Raw genomic sequence first — 5,842 nt, forward strand, 5'->3', positions numbered from 1 at the left:
AAAAATGCTCTTTTTGCCTCAGAAGAGCAAATTAAGATTTTTTGACCAAAAAAATGCATATTGGATGTCAAAAAATTATTCCACACCCAATAAAGTTGGTTTGAACAAAATCGGACATTGTTTCGCGATATCATTTTTTTATGCGAAAAAATGCCCTTTTTGCCTCAGAAGAGCAAATTGAGATTTTTTGACCAAAAAGTTGCATATTGGATGTGAAAAAATTATTCCGCACCCAATAAAGTTGGTTTGAACAAAATCGGACATTGTTTTGCGATATCATTTTTTTATGCGAAAAAATGCTCTTTTTGCCTCAGAAGAGCAAATTGAGATTTTTTGACCAAAAAGTTGCATATTGGATGTGAAAAAATTATTCCGCACCCAATAAAGTTGGTTTGAACAAAGTCGGACATTGTTTCGCGATATCATCTTTTTATGCGAAAAAATGCTCTTTTTGCCTCAGAAGAGCAAATTGAGATTTTTTTACCAAAAAATTGCATATTTGATGTGAAAAAATTATTCCGCACCCAATAAAGTTGGTTTGAACAAAATCAGACATTGTTTCGCGATATCATTTTTTTATGCGAAAAAATGCTCTTTTTGCCTCAGAAGAGCAAATTGAGATTTTTTGACCAAAAAGTTGCATATTGGATGTGAAAAAATTATTCCGCACCCAATAAAGTTGGTTTGAACAAAATCGGACATTGTTTCGCGATATCATTTTTTTATGCGAAAAAATGCTCTTTTTGCCTCAGAAGAGCAAATTGAGATTTTTTGACCAAAAAGTTGCATATTGGATGTGAAAAAATTATTCCGCACCCAATAAAGTTGGTTTGAACAAAATCGGACATTGTTTCGCGATATCATTTTTTTATGCGAAAAAATGCTCTTTTTGCCTCAGAAGAGCAAATTGAGATTTTTTGACCAAAAAGTTGCATATTGGATGTGAAAAAATTATTCCGCACCCAATAAAGTTGGTTTGAACAAAATCAGACATTGTTTCGCGATATCATTTTTTTATGCGAAAAAATGCTCTTTTTGCCTCAGAAGAGCAAATTGAGATTTTTTGACCAAAAAGTTGCATATTGGATGTGAAAAAATTATTCCGCACCCAATAAAGTTGGTTTGAACAAAATCGGACATTGTTTCGCGATATCATTTTTTTATGCGAAAAAATGCTCTTTTTGCCAAAGACGAGCAAATTGAAATTTTTTTACCAAAAAATTGCATATTTGATGTCAAAAAATCATTCCACACCCAATAAAGTTGGTTGAACAAAATTGGATATCGTTTCGCGATATCTTTTTTCTGCAAAAAAATGCTCTTTTTGCCTCAGAAGAGCAAATCAGAGCGATCACTCAAGACCAGGGTCCTTGAGCACAGACCCCCGAGTTCAACAACCTCAGAAGTTTCCCAACATATTCATATAGAATCGCCTGGTCATTCGGTCTCAAAGGACAAAGTTAAAATCTTGGACATAGAGCCTGACTATTTTGCTAGAGGGATCAAAAAAGCCATCTACATCAGAGCTTTACAACCATCCCTATTTAAAACAGAGACATAGCCTTCCTGCAACCTATGATCTGAGCTTGCTGAGTCACGCGTTCTATTCAGTATTTGCTAAAGATGACGTCACGACAGCAGTGGATTGTTCATCTCTTGACAAAGACTGGTGCTGTTCAGTCGAAAATTTGGATGAGGCCAATTTTTGTGTTGGATATTACAGTTAGAATAGTTCAATAATGACTGAACTACCAACGCAGATGAACTTTCAAATTAAAAGAAAAATGCAATTGTGCGTGATGCGCTTCAAATTGACCTTGATTTACCCATGCGAAACATGGATGTCACGATGCGGCCACGCGGCGAGCGCGCAACTTTAACATGTTTGTTTTTCACCTTGTTTTTTTTTTCTTCATATTTATCACACATATTCATGTGGACTTATGTAGCCTCTCTTTGAAATCCCAATTCGACATGAAACATTCGTTTCCAAGTAACTCTCAGTTAAAGTTTTGGAGACTTGGCATCTATGATCACCTATTTCTTGCAACTTTACAGTAAATGTTGAAATTTCTACAAATATGAGAGGTACCACATAAAAAGGAACCAGTGATATCACTGAAAGGCCAGTGATGTCACTAAAAGGGTATGTTGTGTGTGGCTCTTATTGCATCTCTTGTAAAGCTTTATTTCGCTGCAGTCAAGCCACCATGAATAAATAGTGGTCTTTCGAAAAATACTTGTGCGGGACACTGAATCTTTTGAAGGAAAATTACTATTAAGTGTCGTTTATGTCTCTTCTACAAAACAAAAACGGTTTCTCTCAAGTTTGGCTGGCATATCGATGTATATTATCATTATTGTTACATAGATGAATTTAATTGGGGGTAATATTTACTTATTGATATAAAGTATCTCCAAGCACATCGACAGCAAGCGCACAGGAAGGAAGTGGAAACGAAAGACTTGACCAAATGGAACATCACGATTAAATTTGGCACTCGTTCTGCTGATCACGATCATCATCATTGAACAGGCGGTTTTAGAACTCGTCAAAATACAATGACACACCGCGGCAGGGCAAATCCTGTAGTTCCGCCAGGATATAGAATGTCGCCATTATATATAACTTGTATGTGTATTCATCAATGCGCACTATGAAGGCTATCTGACAAATGGAATATCAAGATACGTATTTTTGCCAATTGTGCAGATAACAATTCATGAATAGTGGGTTTTTAAACGTCGACAAATGACACCGATAAGCGCCACCTGCTGTACAGATATCGCATGAGCTGAATAATGAAGAAAGATGAATCGCCTATATCTGCAATTAGATAGACGACAGAGCAAAACCGCTTAAAGTACATATAGATCAGTATATTAGCCTACCGTGGTGAAAATTTCATTGACAGACACCGATTTTTCCTCGTTTCATGAAGTAAATCGCACTCCCGTCATGCGGGGTTCAAATCGGACTAAAATTGCCTAAGTGGAACATAGCGGTCGGAGTGCGCTCTCACGTTTTTGCCGACACGTCAGTGGTTTTCATACCTCTCTTAGGGAACGACAGATTTCTACCAAATTTGGTCGGCATATACATGAAAACCTACTTAGTCGCTGTATGAATTCTCATTTAATCATTTTGATTGGTTATTGAGTTTTGAGCTGTTGACATTTGGAAAATAAAAGTCCAAAGTGGACTTTGTAGCACAACTCACGGGTATACCGAGTGTAACCACTCACAAAGGAAAGTGCTGATATCGCCGAAATACCCTTAGCAGAGTTATATAAAAATTTGTGCCTATTTCAGGTTGGAAATCCCTAACCCGACATCATTTTGTAATGTCGGACTTTCCGGACTTTGGACTTTTGTGAGATCACAAAAACTGACGACTTCGACAGACAAATGGACTCGGTATCTTTAAACAATTGCAAAATAACGAAAGAGTAACATTTCTAGCAACACAGATAGCTCAGTATATTAGCCAACCGTTGCCAAAGTATTAAGTGAAAAATACTACTCGCACTCGTTTGATAGGAAAACCTCGTTTGATAGGACTATACGGCAAATGGGGGTTGGAACGCGAGTTCCGTGATCCGGACGTGAACGTTTAGAACTTCATCTGCCTCATTAATGTTATGAGAATCGGATTTCTTTCAAATTTGGCTGAAATATTTATAAATGCTTGCAAAGTCGCTGTGCCAATTGCTATGCTGAAATCATGGATCATTATCGTGTTACTTGTTACTGGGTAACTTTGTAATCAGTGGTCTCAAACACAAACCCACCTCCGCTGGTTTCCAAAACAGAGTGCCTACTAAGCCCTATTATTTTGGGTACATAATCCACACACATAAACGCGTACACTTTATTCATACACCTCCACATTATGCTGGATACTACTACTACACTTGGGGTGGATATCGCTTCGTCGTACGTGCAACTGCGTGCTGTCTACGTACAAAACGTGGGCGATCCTTTGGGATCTGTACGAGGAGTGATCAATAAGTCCTTGGCCTCACCCAGAAATAATGATGAAAGTTTATTTGCAAGTTCTTGCCCGAGGGCTAATTGAAACATGAAACATACAGAAAATATAGTAAACATGCATAAAATAACTTAAAAACACTTTGGTATAGATAACAATGGTGACAAGTCTAGAAAAGTGACTATTCTATCAATGATATGGACTGCTGAGAGCTACAATCTACGCATTTGGGGTTTGATTTCTTTTCAGTGGAAGACGAAGTACCTCACCCTTTTCTATAATGAGTGGGTTATGTGACGTTAACAGCGTTATGGTTTTGTTTTCGTCAGTAAGCGTTTGGAAATTTTTGTGTTCTGCATGCCTCTTCAAATAACTCCTTTCTTTCCTGGTCATTAGAGAGGCAGTTAGAAATAAAATGTATTTCGTCTTCCACCGGTTTTGCAATACAATGGTTACATGCTCTTTCGCCCACAGGTAGCTTTTTGTACCGCCCTTTCTCAATTTCAAGGGGGTGGGCGCTAATTCTAAGTTTCCCCCTTGTCGATCTGACCACGAATTTATCTAGTAACGTTAAATAAGTTATAATTATCTGGTGTATCATTGAGTATCCCTTCTTTTATAGTTTCTTAAAAATCTTAACTTACCATTACCTGTAGACAGTCTATGAGAAAATGTCTGGATATATATATCTTTCAACCCTTTTCTTAGCGATGTACATATATGCTTGTTGTCTAACCATGAATCCATAGAGTTCCATAAAAAAGAGCAACCAGTATTGTCTAGAATTTCCTTTACGTGTAATAAGCACAACTCATATTTCGAAGCATAGATGTCAAGTATTAAGTCTTCATGAATGTGCACCGAAATTCAAATTATTGTGATCATTACTTTTTGTAACGTTAGGTAAGGTAGATGGGGAAAACGTGGGCAATTATGCTGCGACCTGAGGTGTGCGGGTCAACTTGCGCTGCTGGAAGTTTGACACCCACTTCTTTCATCATGATCAAACATTTTGACAATGTCTTTTGTTAATGACAAAGACTTATGGCATAGGGAACTCGACCCACGCGTCTGATCACAATTCATCCTTGTTTTTCTCGCCACTTACCTTCTGATTTGCAAAAAAACGAATGCCTGGAAAGTAATGACTGCAATGGTTTGAAATTTGGAGGATATTGATAGAAGACTTGATACTACAAAGCTGTGACTCAAAATTTGAGTTGTGCTTATTATTTCTGGATGAGGCCAAGGACAGAGATCGTACGTACAACGCACTTACCACTTACGCCACCAACGATGCACCCAACCGCTCACGGCCAGGCGTGGCATGGCCTCTCTGCTCTCAGAGCTAAGCGCCACGCAAATATTACTTGTATGGTGTGTTACCTGGTCCCCAGAGCTAAGCGCCACACAAATATTACCTGTACGGTGTGTTACCTGGTCCCCAGAGCTAAGAGCCACGCAAATATTACCTGTAGGGTGTGTTACCTGGTCCCCAGAGCTAAGAGCCACGCAAATATTACCTGTAGGGTGTGTTACCTGGTCCCCAGAGATAAGAGCCACGCAAATATTACCTGTACGGTGTGTTACCTGGTCCCCAGAGCTAAGCGCCACACAAATATTACCTGTATGGAGTGTTACCTGATCCCCAGAGCTAAGAGCCACGCAAATATAACCTGTATGGTGTGTTACCTGGTCCCCAGAGCTAAGCGCCACACAAATATTACCTGTATGGTGGGTTACCTGGTCCCCAGAGCTAAGCGCCACACAAATATTACCTGGAGGGTGTGTTACCTGGTCCCCAGAGCTAAGAGCCACGAAAATATAACCTGTACGGGGTGTTACCTGGG

General features: G+C 38.8%; 1 protein-coding gene across 2 annotated transcripts in view; it reads right to left on the reverse strand.

Annotated features, from left to right (window-relative positions):
- LOC118415578 (mitochondrial intermembrane space import and assembly protein 40-B-like) overlaps positions 1-5,842 on the reverse strand; it is a 15,818-nt gene that overhangs the window by 8,295 nt on the left and 1,681 nt on the right. The window lies entirely within an intron of this gene.

This window comes from Branchiostoma floridae, chromosome 5 (genome assembly GCF_000003815.2).
Source record: "Branchiostoma floridae strain S238N-H82 chromosome 5, Bfl_VNyyK, whole genome shotgun sequence".
In the NCBI taxonomy this organism is placed as follows: domain Eukaryota; kingdom Metazoa; phylum Chordata; class Leptocardii; order Amphioxiformes; family Branchiostomatidae; genus Branchiostoma; species Branchiostoma floridae.